Consider the following 16,570-nt stretch of genomic DNA (forward strand, 5'->3'; position numbering starts at 1 on the left):
ATATCAGCCCAATCAGATGACAGTGCCTTCTCAAAAGGTCCATTCACTCCATTGTGTGGAGCACTAAATACACTCCCTTTGCTCAAACCAAAAACACACAACTCACCAAAATGAAAGGAATAAATAAGATCACAGCAGAGATTTCAACTATAAAAAAACACAATCTTTATTCCACCCCGGGTCACCAACTTCGATGATTCAGTCAAAACACACTCACAACACAGATTTTAAATATGAATGTGTGAATGGTAGCATTTACCAATGGAGAAGTGTTTGATGGCAGAAGGGGTAGCAACTGAGCGTTCAATTTGTGTCATCTGACCAATCTTCTCCTTCAATGTCATGAGAGAAAGAAGATGTTTCACACGTGCTTCAATGGCTTCATGGGGATTCATGTAGCACAATCCATGGAATGTAATGTTAATCCCAAACTTCTTCTCTGCTATTTCATGCAGAGTTCGCCTGCAAAACCAAACCTTACAAACTTTTGAAAAACTTCGCCTTTCAAGTCTCAACCAAAGCTTTATTCTTCCTTCTCCTTACTTTTTTTATTATGAGAATCTATAAACTTGCACCTTTTTAACATCAATCACAATAAATTAATAATCATCTAAAGCCTTATTAAGTTCAGGGCTAGTGTTCGAATATTTGATTACCACTTCTTTAATTATACACCAAAATAAGTTTCAACAATAAAAAAAAATTATAAAAAAGTTAAAAATTATGTAATTATTTTTTATTAGAAATTATGTAATTAATTTTGAGTAAAAAATTAAAGGACGGTATATTTGATCAATAATAGAATTATTTTAATTTAACAAAAAATAAAACTATTTAATTAAAGAGTAGTCCTAAAAGGTGACGAAAATAAGAAAAAAAATGTAAAATCGTCGATAAAAAAAAACCTATATAGAAAGAGGAGAGGATCCAAAAACGAAAGTAACGAAAGTAACGAAGGAGAATGAGCTCATGATTAAAATCTGTTAATAATTATCAATAAATATTTTCTATCAAATTTTTTATCTTCGTTTTTTTATCAGTAATTTTGATTTATCCATTTTATTAATAATTTTGATTTATTAATGAAAATTATCCATCAATAATTTTTTATTCTCATAGTGACCAATATTTAATCTTTGGTAAAATTTTATTGTATGATTTTTTTGCACAAAAAATTACAAACCTTATGCAACTTTTTTCTAGCCAAAATTACAAATTATTGTGATAAATAATTACCCAAAGTCTCCTATATATATCTAACATACTTTTGTGAAAATACTTAAATCAATCCTTAATTTTAAAATAATTTTTCACTTTTTATTTCATCATATTATTCTCATTAACCAAAATTCTCATATGCTCTAAAACAAACTTTGGCATAAGAAACTACACAATAAATTTAAGTTCTTGCAAACCTTTTCTTATAATTTTCTAGAACAAATTACAAATTTTCTAAAGACATATTCAAGTTTTTCATACATCAAAAAAACTTATTGAAATGTGGTGATAAGAGTTATTCAACTCTTTGTTTTTATATATAACTTTTTATTTCTTCCTTCTTATTATTTAATAGTAACTTCGTATTCATTTAATATCCAACCTATTTGTTATTATTCTCGTTAGTATTTTGAGGTTATGAAAGAAAACTTAATAAGATATTGAAAATCGTAGTAGAATGTTAAAGTAGTATTTGGAAGTGTTTCGGTAGGATTGAGATCCTTAACCCAAAGCATTCAAAGTTGTTCGCTCCATCCTCTAGCTGTATTATTCTCTCCGATCTCCTTATCCAAGTCGTGGGGGAGGATACTTGCAGAAGACACTCTGACACTCAAGTCAGTAACTTTGCCTAATAATCTTGTAATAAAGATTAGTTCAGAGTTCAAAATTTTATGTTTTTTCTCTCAGACAAATATTTATAAATTATGATGAGCTTACCATTAGATCTGACTCATTAATCACCAATAAATGACATTATTCCTATTAATTGTCAAGAAATGACAATTATTTTCATTAGCTCCCCATCAATGACATTTATTATTATTGATTACCTTAACGGATGTTTTTACCGTTCGGTTAACTGTTTGTCTGCTCGGTGCACTGGCTTGAGGGATATCCATACCATATAGGAAGTAATATACTCTGTAGTTGTGTGTATTGTGTTAGATTTTTTTTTGATATCAAATGACAGAGTACATGGGTAATTATATAGATGCATAGATTATTCTAAAAATGTTAGCCAAAACTTATACGAAATGTTCTTGATTTGCTTCTTCCTATCTTAGGCTTTCTATAATATTCTAAATTTTTAAACATTTTATATCAGTTATAGGTTTAATCGGTATAGAAAAACGATTTTTTATACATGTTCAAAGTGTAATTGATATAGAAATATGTCAGAGTGGTGCATCAGAATGGTTAACGTGTTCAACAAACCAAGAAAGGGGTGAATTTGTTTCTTATCACAAATCGTTCTTTTAATAATTTTCTCACGTAAATATAAATTCGTTAAAACAATTTATACAAATTAAAAGAGTAAGGATGAGAGAAAATTGCAAAGGCAATTTTTATCCTGGTTCGGATCATAGAGATCCTACATCCAGTTGTTAATCTCAATCGAGAATTAACGCTTTGTCGCAACCAATATCGCGACGGGACGACGATCCAAAGAAACGGAACAGGTTTTGAAAAGAGATTTGGAGTCGCCACCATAATTTATTCTGGAAAACTACGGAAAAACCTTAAAATGATAAGACACGGTCCACGAAAACCATATTCTGGGTTCGGGAGTCGGTTACGCGTAGGGAAGGTGTTACCACCCTACAACGCCTGCCCTAAGGCAGTACCTTTAACTAAATGCACGAATATGATGTGGTTTTCAAAATGTTTAACTATCCCCTAAAATAAAGTTCTAAATAAACAAAATATATTTTTTTAGTTTTTTGGGCCCGACAAGGATTGACCTTGCTCCTACGTATTCTCATTCAGAATGAGAAATCAGGGTTACGTAGTTCTTTTGAAACTGTTTGAGAAGTTTGTTTGGAAATTGTTTGAAAATTTGTTTTGAAATGATTTTGGACTTTTGGGAAGTGAAAGAGGAGAGGTTCTTGGCATAAGGACGATGCGTGCGATCACACATATGCCTAAACCTTTAAAACATTTTTATTATTTTTTAGAAGAGAAGAAGAAAAGGTTCTAACACAAGGACGATGCGTGCGATCACACATGTGTTTAAACCTTTAAAATATTTTATTATTTTTTTTAGAAAAGAAGAGGAAAAGGTTCTAACACAAGGACGATGCGTGCGATCACACATGTGTCTAAACCTTTAAAATATTTTATTATATTTTTTAGAAAAAGAAGAGGAAAAGGTTCTAACACAAGGACGATGTGTGCGATCACACATGTGTCTAAACCTTTTAAAATATTTTATTATTTTTTTAGAAAAAGAAGAGGAAAAGATTCTAACACAAGGACGATGCGTGCGATCACACATGTGTCTAAACCTTTTAAAATATTTTATTATTTTTTATAAACATGCATTTAAAATGGAAACCAAAAGGGAAAGAAAAGAAAATAAAAATAAAATAAAAAAATAAAAATAAAAATAAAAATAAACAAAAAAATAAAAACGAAAAAAAGAAAAAGAAAGAAAAAAAATAAAAATAAAAAATAAAAAGGATAAAAAAAATAAATAAATAAAAAAAATAAAATAAAATAAAAGTAAGAATAAAAATAAAATAAAGAAAATAAAATAAAAGGATCAAATAAATAAATAATGAAAATAAAGTAGAAAGTAAAAGGATAAAAAATAAAATAAAACAAAAGTAAATAAAATAAAAAGAAAAGGGGCATGGGGGTGCTAAGTAAGAAACAGGGGTGCCTTAGAAAAAATCGAACTGGGCCAAAGCCCGGGCGGAGAGGGGTGCAAAAATGAGAATAAGGGAGCACTGGGAAGAAATTCATTTTTTTTTTGGAACAGAATGGGCCTAAGCCCAGGCCAAGGGAATGGATAGGGGGTGTGCGGGTGAGAAACGGAGGGGTGCGCGAGGGAGAAGAAAGGTTTTATTCATTTATTATTTATTTTTGGATCAGAAGGCCCAAGGCCCTTTTTCATTTCTCAGATCTGGAAAACCCAAGGCCCTTTTTCATTTCTCAGATCCCAACTCATCTCCAATGCACCCAGAGGCTTGAATTCCTCTACTTGAACGAGAAACCCTTGGGCAATCATCATTCCTCTGCCTCAGTCCCCGTTCAAACGGCCGGCCACCGTTAGCCGCGACCCCGGCTCAATCCAAAGCGACACCGGCGACCAGGCGCCCCCGGAGCCGCCCTCAAACCTTTCTCTCCGTCCTCGCGCGCGGGAGGTCCCTTCCTTCTCCGTTTCTTCGCGCGCGTACGGCTGTCTCCGCCAAACCAGCCACCGCTAGACGCGACTCAGGGCGTCACCTTCGCTCCCCCTCTCTTTCCGCTTCGGAGACGATGACCCAGGGAGGGGTTTTCTTCCTCTACACATGCGCCACCACCTCCTCCAAGACCGGCCGCCGCAGATCCTTCCGGTTGCCGCGCCAAGCTTCTCCTCTCCTTCTCTTCTACCATAGACGCCGCCACCAAAGAGACAAAAACTGCCGCACCCAGTCGCCACCTCTCGGACCACGAACCAGGGTTGCCCTTGCCGGAGCTCCTTTCCTCACCGGCGCCACCCCTCTCCTTCTCTCATTCCCTTTGAAAATTATTGATTAGTTTGGATGTTTTGTCTTCTGAGATTAAGAACGATGGGTGTCTGTTTTGTCTGAAACAGTGGTGGCCCCTTTTCTCTTTTTTTTTTTGGAATTAACCTGATGAATGTTGTAACATGGGAGTGGGCTAATCTGATAGATTGTGTTACAGGCTGAAGATGACAAAATTTTGGTGCTTGGTGGGATGGAGCCGTGATTTGGTATGTTTATTCGGTTTGATGCAGGTGGAGGATGATCTTAAGATAGAAGATATCTGCGACCGACATGCGCATTGTCCAGTGGAGAGAAAAAACTATTCCTCTTTTCTATTCTCTCATGAGAGCTTATATGAAAACACCTATGCCGTCTCTGTTTGCTTTTTATTACATGTTTTCTGGATGCTAATGGGTACTGAAGCTTTGATCTTGGGGAGTATATGCCTATTTGTTATTGTTAACAAAATAGATGAAGTTTGCAGGCACTGAAACTGCATTTTAGGTGCAGTTTGAATTACCAGGGGGTTTGATTAACAGAGGAAAGCAAACACAACTGTATGCATTGACTGAACACAATTTCATTCATCTTTCACAGGCATAAGGCAAACATACATAAAACATATAAACGAGCATGACCAAAGAGCCTAGATGTATGGAGACTTACCTTCGCAGCTTCAAGAGAAGATAAAACTTTCCTTTTTGCTTTAGTCTCCCTTTTCTTTTCTGGATTCAATTTCCCCTTCGTTCCCAACGTTGTTGCAGGTGCCAGAAAACTATAGTGAACGGGTGCCAGAAAACTATAGTGAACGTGAACAAGGGATACCGGATGGCAACGAGGATCCGAGGATAGAGTTGAAAGAAAATGAAAGTTTTTTTTTTCTTCCCCACTAAGGCTCAGTGTTCTCTCTTCTGATCGTGATGAGTGATCTCTAATGTGATTCTCCCCCCCTTTTGAAAACCCAAAGCCCCCTCCTCTCTGTTGTACCCCTTGGGATCTCCTCTGGTGCCAGATTTCCTTCGTCTCTTTTTTTTCATGTTTTCATGTTTCATTTTGCAGTTGGCTTGATGCCCGTTCAAAACTTTTTCCTCTTCCATGTATGTCCGCTGTTGCCGCTTAAGAATTTCAGCAAGAAAAACAAGTAACTTTTCCACGCTGCCACCACGCTAACACTTTCTAAGCATTCACTATGGCTTCAGAGGAGGGAAAGAGTTGACCTTGGGATTTTACCTTTCTCTTTGCTTTTTTCTTTCACTTCTTTTTTTTAATATTGCAGTGCAAATTTTTTCATAAAAAAAAAATAACCTTTCTTGAATTTTTTTTTTAAAAAAATAAAAATAAAAGTAAAAATAAAAACGAAATTAAAAGGAAAACAACAAAAATAGTAATAATAAAATAAAAAAATAAAAAAATAAAAATAAAAAGTAAAATACATAAAAATAAACCCTAAAAAACGGAAATAAAAATAAAAGCAAAATGGAATAACATAAAAAAAGAAAAAAGAGAAAAAAAACAAAATAAAATAAAACCAAATGAAATAAAAATAAAATAAAGCAAAATAAAATATAAATAGGAGAGAAAATGAATAGAAACGAGTAAAAACAAAAGGACAAAAATAATAAAAAGGAAAACGAAACAAAATCATTTTTGAGACTTCGTATTAAATTTATCTTTGCCGGTTTATTTTATCTTATTACCCCTTTTTAACTCTATATATATTTTTAACTACCGGACGAAATTGGGTATTAACAGCTGCCCCTCTTTACTTAGCTTTTACTGGATAATATGCCAAAACAAAGTTTTCATATTATTAGAGTAAAAGATAAGTAAAGATAGAAATACTAATTTCGTCTGGGTTTCAAAGAGAAAAAAGGAGAATAACGACCAATTCGAGCAAATAATGACCAAATTCAGGGAAGAGACTACAACGCGGCAAAAAGTTTGGCCAACGCCCAAAGAGAGGCGATTCACCAAACAAAAACTTGGATTCGACCATTGCCAAGCAAAGAGTCGTTAGAAAAAACTAAAATCTGGACTCGACCATTGCCTTGCAGAGGGCCAATACCGCTGAAGAAACCTTAAATTCGACCATTGCCAAGCAGAGGGCCGTTAGAAAAACTAAAATCTGGGCTTGACCATTGCCTTGCAGAGGACCAATACCGCAGAACAACAACCTGGATTTGACCATTGCCTTGCAGAGGGCCAATATCGCAGAAGAAACTAAAATTCGACCATTGCCAAGCAGAGGGCCGTTAGAAAAGCTAAAATCTGGACTTGACCATTGCCTTGCAGAGGGCCAATATCGCAGAACAACAACCTGGATTTGACCGTTGCCTTGCAGAGGGCCAATATCGCAGAAGAAACTAAAATTCGACCATTGCCAAGCAGAGGGCCGTTAGAAAAGCTAAAATCTGGACTTGACCATTGCCTTGCAGAGGGCCAATACCGCTGAAGAAAACTTAAATTCGACCATTGCCAAGCAGAGGGCCGTTAGAAAAACTAAAATCTGGGCTTGACCATTGCCTTGCAGAGGGCCAATACCGCAGAACAACAACCTGGATTTGACCGTTGCCTTGCAGAGGGCCAATATCGCAGAAGAAACTAAAATTCGACCATTGCCAAGCAGAGGGCCGTTAGAAAAACTAAAATCTGGGCTTGACCATTGCCTTGCAGAGGGCCAATACCGCAGAACAACAACCTGGATTTGACAACTTTGAAGAGTTAGTAGAAACCGAGCAAAACCTAAGGGTTTTCGAACAATTCCCTGCTTCCTTTGAGATGCATGATGTAATGTCATGAGGATGCATGGATGCATAAACACATAGACATTCGTTCCGTTCTTTTCATTTGTTCTCGCTTTTTCTTTTCTTTCCCTCTTTCCATTTTTTGAAAATTCCATGTTTGGAATCTGTTATCAACATTGTCGTCGAGCTCGATGTACATTCAAAACGCATTTATTGAGAATATGGTCCAGAGGCAATGAGTCTTTTAATGAAGAGGAAAATAGCGTAATCATGAGTTCAAATTCCCTTTACTGCTTTATGGAACTCAAACTAGCTTGAACCCGAGAGAGTGTGGAACATGGATATGCCAAGTAGATGGCTGAATGATCATCTGTGAACAACATTAACATCTGAGTTCTCCTCATTTAGGGGGGTGTTGTTAATATTTAAGCGTGTGAGGCTCACAAGATTGCCCCAACTTCTGTTGCACATAGTAGGTACGATTTGGAAAAATGGAAAGGTTTGGGTAGGGAGGATTGCCCCAATCCGACGATACCTTTCTTGACCAAATGATTGATGAGGAGACTTCACAACATGTTTTTTTTTTTTTTTTATTCTTTATCTTTGATTTTTTTCCCTTTTTTTTTTTTTTTTTTTTTTTTTTTTTTTTTTTTAGCGATTGTGTCACCCACCACATCATTTTCTTCCAGAGTTAAGTTCACGAGAAAGATCAGGACAAATATTCTTCAGTCAGTGTGGACTTTTATTGGCTTGTACCGTGGCTAAAAGGCAAAGGGTTATGAAAGAAATGGATAGTGAAGGCCCAAATAAACGCTTAAGGGTTCAATTATTTTAACAAGAATCATCCACAAGGTCTCAAATCGACGAGCCTTCGGGAGTTTGAAACTCCGGGCATCCTTTTATCATTATTTTTTGCTTTTGTTTTTTGCTTTTTTTTTATCCTCACTTTCTTTTCCATTTTGTAATTCGTGTCGTTGCCCCCTATTGTGGTCTTTTTCCTTCTTTTTTTTCTTTTTTAGGCTTCTTTTGTTTCAGGAAATTTTCTAATTGACTTTGGATACTCTTGATGTACCTTTCGGACTGACATCGATATGCCAATGATTCTTGTATAGGGTGACGAAGAAAAACAGTTATAACTTACGGCTCAAAGGAGGTGCAACTGGATAAATTTCTTTTATCATTTGGGGTGAAGAAAAAAAATGGCCACACGTCATTCTGAAGCTTATTCGCCTTATTTCCCACGACTTTAACGCTGAAACAAAACTCCGTAGCGGTTGACACACCGACTTCATTTCCTTCCGTTTTATTTTCTTTCTTTTGTCTTGTTTTGCTTAGACTGCCCTTTCAGGTTTTCAATCTAACATACATTCTTTTTTTTTTTTTTTTACGCTTCCCGATCAATGTATCATCAGACAGAGGCACTATGATGAAAACTGCCCCGACATGACAATCTCTTTTTTTCTTTGAGGAAAATGAAAGGGTTAGGGGTTCAAGCAGTATGAATGCAGATGCTTTCGTAAGAAAAGAACACAAGTTATCCGATCAAGAGAAGACTCTGCACAAGTATTTTTCAAAACTTTGTTTGTTTTTGGCTTTTGAATGTACTACGCCCTTGACGACTTTATTGACAACGAATTCGACATGTGTCTTTCCTTTTCGCCTTTTTCTTCTTTTTTATTATTTACTTTTTCTTCACGACATCCTTCAGGGACGAGGTTGTGCTCGATGGATATACCCGCGATGCTTTAATTATTATCACTTTCCTTTTCCTTACTTTACTTTAAAACCCAGTGTGACATGAATCGTGTCGAAAGAAAAAGCGTAAAAGTTGAATAATGGATAAAACTGTATGGTATTTATTGAATGAAGTAACACAGTATACAACATAATTCAAAAACAGTGCTAATATCCCTTAGTGGCATCCCCTATCACGGAATCATCATGCGTAAAACTTTTTTACCGCATCAGAATTAACCGGTAAAGGTAACTCCTCTCCATCCATCCTTGTGAGAATTAGTGCCCCTCCAGAGAATGCCTTTTTTACTACAAATGGCCCTTCATAATTTGGGGTCCACTTGCCTCTGTGATCCTTTTGTATAGGCAAAATCTTCTTTAACACCAGTTCGCCTTCATGGAACTCCCTTGGGCGCACCTTTTTGTCGAAAGCCTTCTTCATTCTTCTTTGGTACAATTGTCCGTGGCACGCCGCTGTCAGTCTCTTTTCTTCGATGAGATTGAGCTGGTCAAACCGAGTTCGAACCCACTCAGCTTCCTCCAATTGGGTTTCCATTAAAACTCGTAGAGATGGGATTTCCACCTCGAATGGAAGTACCGCTTCCATCCCATACACAAGCGAGAAAGGTGTTGCCCCAGTTGATGTTCGTATTGATGTACGATATCCATGTAAAGCAAAAGGAAGCATTTCGTGCCAATCTTTATAGGTGACCACCATCTTTTGTACAATCTTCTTGATATTCTTATTAGCAGCCTCTACTGCCCCATTCATCTTTGGACGGTAAGGAGAAGAATTAAGATGATGAATTTTGAACTCCTCACATAACTCCGCCATCATCTGGTTGTTCAGGTTGGTGGCATTATCAGTGATAATCTTGTTAGGTAACCCGTATCTGCAGATCAACTCCTTTTTTATGAATTTGGTCACCACCTTTCTAGTCACGTTGGCATAAGAAGCAGCCTCAACCCACTTGGTGAAGTAATCGATCGCGACTAGTATGAAACGGTGTCCATTTGACGCTTTTGGCTCTATAGCTCCAATAACATCTATCCCCCACATCGAAAATGGCCACGGTGCAGACAACACGTTCAAGGTCGTGGGCGGCACATTGATATTGTCTGCATACATTTGACATTTCTCGCACTTCCTCACGTGTGTACAACAATCATTTTCCATGGTCAACCAGAAGTAACCAGCTCTCAAGATCTTCCTGGCCATTGAGTGCCCATTCATGTGTGTCCCAAATGTACCTTCGTGCACTTCTTTCAATATCAATTCGGCTTCCTTTGCATCCACACATCTGAGGAGAACCATGTCATGATTTCTCTTGTATAAAATATCCCCATTTAAAATAAAGCTGCCAGCCAACCTCCTTAACGATCTTTTATCGTTTTCAGATGCCTTCTCAGGATATTCTCGGGTCTTAAGATAGTGCTTGACATCAAAATACCAAGGTTTACCATCCACCTCCTCCTCGATGAAGTGACAATATGCTGGCTCTGCATGGCTCTTCATTTCAATCATTGGTAATTCTGCATCTTGGTCAACTTCAAACATTGATGACAAAGTAGCCAATACGTCTACTAATTGATTATCTTCTCGCGGTATGTGGTTAAATGTGATGGCATCGAAATACTCCATTAATCCTCTGATGTAAGCTTGGTAAGGAATTAATTTTGCATCTCTAGTTTCCCACTCTCCCTTCAACTGATGGATGACTAAAGCTGAATCTCCATACACATCCAGAATTTTTACTTTGGACTCTATTGCCGCCCGAATACCCATAGCGCAGGCCTCGTATTCTGCAATGTTATTTGTGCAATTAAAACATAACCTTGCTGTCATAGGTATGTACTGATGCTCTGGAGAGATGAGAACCGCCCCTATGCCATGCCCTATCACATTCGAGGCTCCATCGAATAATAATGTCCACGTTTCTTCGTCTCGGTTTTTTCTGCCTTCTTCGAATAGAGTCATGATATCTTCATCGGGAAATTCGGGCTGCATTGGCTGATAATCGCTGATGGGTTGATGAGCCAGGTATTCTGCTAACGCACTCCCCTTGACGGATTTCTGAGTAACATACACAATGTCATATTCTGACAATAGCATTTGCCACCGAGCTATCCTTCCAGTAAGAGCAGGCTTTTCAAAAATGAACTTGATAGGGTCTACTTTGGATATCAACCAGGTTGAGTGACTCAGCATGTATTGCCTTAAGCGATGAGCAGCCCACGCCAATGCACAACAAGTTCGTTCTAACGACGAATATCTTTGTTCGTAGTCTGTGAATTTCTTGCTCAAGTAGTATATAGCGTGCTCTCTCTTCCCAGCTTCATCGTGCTGACCCAACACACAACCCATTGACTTATCCAACATAGTTAAATACAAAATGAGCGGTCTTCCTGGTTCAGGTGGACGTAATACGGGAGGGTCTTGCAGGTATCGTTTGACTTTTTCAAAAGCGGCTTGACAACCCTCATTCCAAACTACAGCCTGATTCTTTCGTAACAACTTGAACATTGGTTCACACGTAGCGGTTAATTGGGCGATGAATCTAGCAATGTAGTTCAATCTACCCAGAAAACCTCGAACCTCCTTTTCTGTTCTAGGCGCAGGCATTTCTATTGTCGCCCGTGCCTTGTCAGGATCCACTTCTATCCCCTTTTGGCTAACCACAAAACCCCACAATTTCCCAGATTTCACTCCAAACGTGCATTTGGCTGGGTTTAACCTGAGTTTATACTTTCTCAATCTCTCAAATAATTTCTTCAAGTTGAGAATGTGTTCTTCTTCCGATTCAGACTTTGCAATCATGTCATCCACATAAACTTCGATTTCCTTGTGCATCATGTCATGAAAAAGTGCAACCATCGCCCTCTGATATGTTGCCCCGACATTCTTGAGCCCAAAGGACATCACCTTATAGCAAAAGGTTCCCCACAACGTGATAAAAGTTGTCTTTTCCATATCTTCTGGCGCCATCTTGATCTGATTATATCCTGAGAAACCATCCATGAATGAAAATAGCGAAAACTTGGCTGTATTATCGACTAGAGTATCGATGTGCGGTAGTGGGAAATTGTCTTTTGGACTTGCACGATTCAAATCACGGTAGTCAACACACATCCGAACTTTACCATCTTTCTTGGGTACTGGTACGACATTCGCCACCCATTGCGGGTATTTCGCCACAGCCAAGAAACCTGCGTCAAATTGTTTCTGCACCTCTTCCTTGATTTTCAAAGACATCTCCGGCTTCATTCTTCTTAGTTTCTGTTTGATCGGGAGGCATTCCGGCTTAAGAGGGAGTTTATGCTGCACGATATCGGTATCCAAACCGGGCATATCATTGTACGACCAAGCAAACACGTCCTTAAATTCCTTCAATAGGACTCGCAACCTTTCTCTCACTTCTTCTTTCATGGTGGTGCCGATCTTTACTTCTTTTATCTCGTCCTCCTCACCCAAGTTGAGTATTTCGACATCTTCCTGATAGGGTTTTATTTCCTTAGACTCTTGCTCCACTAATATCATTAGTTCCGGAGAAGGTTCCGAACCATCTTCGTAATCATCTTCCGTATCATCGACAGGGTGCTCCAGATTAGGGATATCGATATTGTTATTTTCAAAACATTCATTGTCATATCTGCATTATTTAAGTTTTCGAAAAAAGAATAAATAAACAAAAAAACGATGGAGAGGGCTAAATGATGATAGAAACGAGAACAAACACGATTCAAATATCACACTGAAAGCAAAATAAAAGCGTCAACCCGTAAGTCATGAATCCTAAAGCTCCGGGTAAAGCAATAGGATCAATTAATATATTACATTTCATTCGAATTAAACATCACGGGTAAGTCCATAATCTTCCAATTGCTGAGCCGCGCATCCGGGGAGCAAGCCCACACGAAGTTTGAGCTTTCAGATCCAGCTTCCTCTTCCACGACCGCTATATGGCTAGTGTTCACCCATCCAGCACTGCGAAAACTCTCCTTGATATCACAAATGTGAATCTTCCTCGTCCTTGGTTCTCGTCTCTCCATCCGAGCCAGACTGCGCTCCCTCTTTTCCTCAATCAGCCTCTTCTTATCCTCCTTGCTGGGCTTGTATCCCAGGCCGTACTTGTTTTTGTTCTCGACCACCTCCAATGGGAATGTCCGCCCCTGCCCGTACTTGCCTAAATCGTTCCCGTACTTATAGCCTTCTTTCAGCATAACCTTGGCCGCCATGATAGAGGCGCATGACAGATATGGGTTTACTGGAAATGGTTCCACATAGGTGTTTCCCACGATCTCCAATGATTGAAAAGCTATCTCGAGAGCTTCCTCGGCTGCTTCTATATAGCGGGCGGAGGATGGCCCACTCACCAGGAGATCCTCCTCTCCAGAAACTATCACCAGCTTATCTCCCATGACATATTTCAGTTTCTGGTGTAGTGTGGAAGGTACAACTCCCGCAGAATGGATCCATGGGCGACCCAATAGACAACTATAGGCTGGGAGGATATCCATGACCTGGAAGGTTATTTGAAAGACACATGGGCCAACCTGGACCGGCAACTCTATTTCGCCCATGACTTCCCTCTTGCTACCGTCAAACGCTCTCACAATCATAGAACTTGGCTTCATATGCATTCCGTCACAAGGTAGCCTCTCTAATGTCGTTTTGGGCATGACATTCAGGGAGGATCCGTTGTCCACCAACACGCGTGCTACGACGTGGTCCAAGCATTTCACGGAGACATGGAGAGCCTTGTTATGCCCTCTCCCCTCAGCAGGCATTTCCTCATCGGTGAAGGTGAGGTAGTTATTAGCAGTGATGTTGCTAACAATGCCCTCGAATTTGTTCAGGGAAATACCTTGTTCTACATGGGCCTCGCTCAGTATCTTCATCAGCAGTTTTCTATGGGAGGTTGAGTGCATGAGCAATTCTAACAGAGAGATCCGGGCTGGCATACGATTCAATTGTTCCACCACTTTATATTCACTTCGTTGTATGAATTTCAAAAACTCACAATCCTCTTCGTCGGATATTTCTTTCTCGTCCTCCTTGTCGGGGGTCTCTTCTGCCTGCACCCGTTTCCCCTTTAAGAGCTCCTTAGCTTTCGCGGCCACCGGTGCTTCATTATTGCTAGTTCCTTCTCTCATCAGGTTTGGTGGCGTGAAGATTCGACCACTCCTTGTCATTCCGCCGATGCCTGATATATTTTCAATAACTGGATCCTGGCCGAGGAATTGACTTTCAACACATTGTCCTTCATCGACCGCGTGTGTTCCATACCTCCAAGGAATAGCTTTCTCGCTCTTGTAAGGAAAAGGAACTGGTGTATGGATTACGACGGACGATCTTCCTTGAATAACTGGTGCAGGGGTGGTCCGAGTGAAACGAATTACCAACGACTCTGGCAGGGTTACATCAGACTCCACACCGGTTTGTGCAAACACCTCTTCATCCTTATCCTCGTAGCACACTTGCATCAAATTCCTATCAAGCAGATCTTGCAGAAACTCTTCGAATTCAACACATTCATCGATAGAGTGTTCAGCGCATGGATGGAGTCCACATGCTCTTCCCAAATCATAATCACCGTTTAAAAATCCCAACTTCAATAATTCCTTGAAAATAAACCTTCTGGAACTTCGGATTTTACTTGCATCCCTTATCAGTTCATGCCTCTTAACCTCAATGGCATTTGTCGAGGCACTCCCATGTCCGGATAACGGATTATCATCAATGCTAGGTTTATCTTCTTGAAATTTCAGCCACCCAGCATCGATTAGGGCCTGTACTTTATGTTTGAAGGCCATACATCTCTCAGTTGAGTGACCCACTCCTCCCCCATGATAACTACACTTGGCATCGGCATCATAACCCCTAGGGTACGGAGGTTGCATAGGCATCATCGGACATATAGCAACCAGACCCCTTTTGACGAGGTGGGGTAATAATTCAGTGTAAGTCGTAGGGATGGGGGTGAAGTGAACAAAGTTTCTTTCTTGGGTTTTTCTTGGGTAAGTGCCTTGACCCGCATTTGGATTTGGATTCGCGCCTGTCCCAGTCCTCCAGGCGTTGTTTGTGATTGGTTGCGCTTGATAAAATCCTTGTTGTTGTTGAGGTCTAATTGGATGAGCAAAAGCTGCATTGGCTGCATATGGAGGTTGGCCCAGGTGTGGTCTATAATTGTGAATAGGAGCTTGACCTCTCCATGCAGGCATTGCCGATGTCGCATGCACATCTCCTTCTTTCTTCTTTCCTGGATTGAAGCTGGGCTTTTTAGAGTTTGCTACCGCAGACGGGCCACCGGCAATCTTCCCATTCTTCAACCCAATCTCTATTCTTTCGCCTATTATGACGATATCGGCGAAATTGGAGGACACGTTCCCGACCATGTGTTCATAAAACGGTGGTTGGAGCGTGTTCACGAACATTGCCACCATTTCTTTGTCGTACAGAGGCGGCTCAACCTGCGCCGCTAGCTCTCTCCATCGTTGAGCATATTCCTTGAAAGTTTCATTATCTTTCTTTGCCATGTTTTGCAGTTGCAACCTGTCGGGTGCGACATGCATATTGTACTTATACTGCTTCACGAAGGCGTCAGCTAGGTCCACCCAACAACGTATGCGAGACGGCTCTAAGTGGGTATACTAGTTCAATGCTACCCCAGCCAAACTATCTTGGAAGAAATGGATAAGCAATTTGTCATCATAGGCATACGCGGCCATCTTTCTACAGTACATCGTTAAATGGCTTTTAGGGCATGTATTACCCTTGTACTTCTCAAACTCCGGCGCCTTAAACTTGTGTGGTATTTTTATCCCGGGGACCAAGCTTAATCTCGCGACGTCACCGAATCCATAGCTTTCGACTCCTTCTATGGCTCTCAGCCTTTCTTCCAGAATTTCCAGCTTATTCTTAGCTCCGATGAAACTACCGATCCCCCCAATCACCGTGGTGTGTGGCGCAGCCCCGGCTGAAGAGTCCTCCTTAGCGACTACGGTCACCCGCGTTCCTTCAACTGCGGTCGTCTCATTCATAGCTACACCTGTCATGGGTGCCGAAACTGAGACAGGACCCTGAGTACCGATAGGCGGCACATTGATGGTCGTGGGAAAAGAGAAAGACGTATGCTCCGCTTCCGAGTAATCTCCCATGGGGGGCGTATACCCCGGGGGCAAGCCATACATCGGGAACGGAATCGATGGGCTCAAGGCATTAAACATTGGGGGATAAGGGGGGCCGTTCCCCTCGATCCGCGCTGACGATGACTCTCCCGCAATCTTCAGCGATTCTAGAGCAGCAAGGATTTGGCCGATCTGGTCTTTCAGCTGGCCGATATCGGCCTTGATGGATTCCTGAGACTCCTCCCAGCTTTCCAT

The 16,570-nt window shown here is 39.9% G+C and overlaps 1 pseudogene; it reads right to left on the minus strand.

Annotated features, from left to right (window-relative positions):
- Positions 1-13,018: 13,018 nt before the first annotated feature.
- Positions 13,019-16,570, minus strand: LOC148204391 (uncharacterized; annotated as a pseudogene).

Source organism: Vigna umbellata, chromosome 1 (genome assembly GCF_029865625.1).
Source record: "Vigna umbellata cultivar VRB3 chromosome 1, Vumbellata_1.0, whole genome shotgun sequence".
NCBI classification, from domain to species: Eukaryota; Viridiplantae; Streptophyta; class Magnoliopsida; order Fabales; family Fabaceae; genus Vigna; species Vigna umbellata.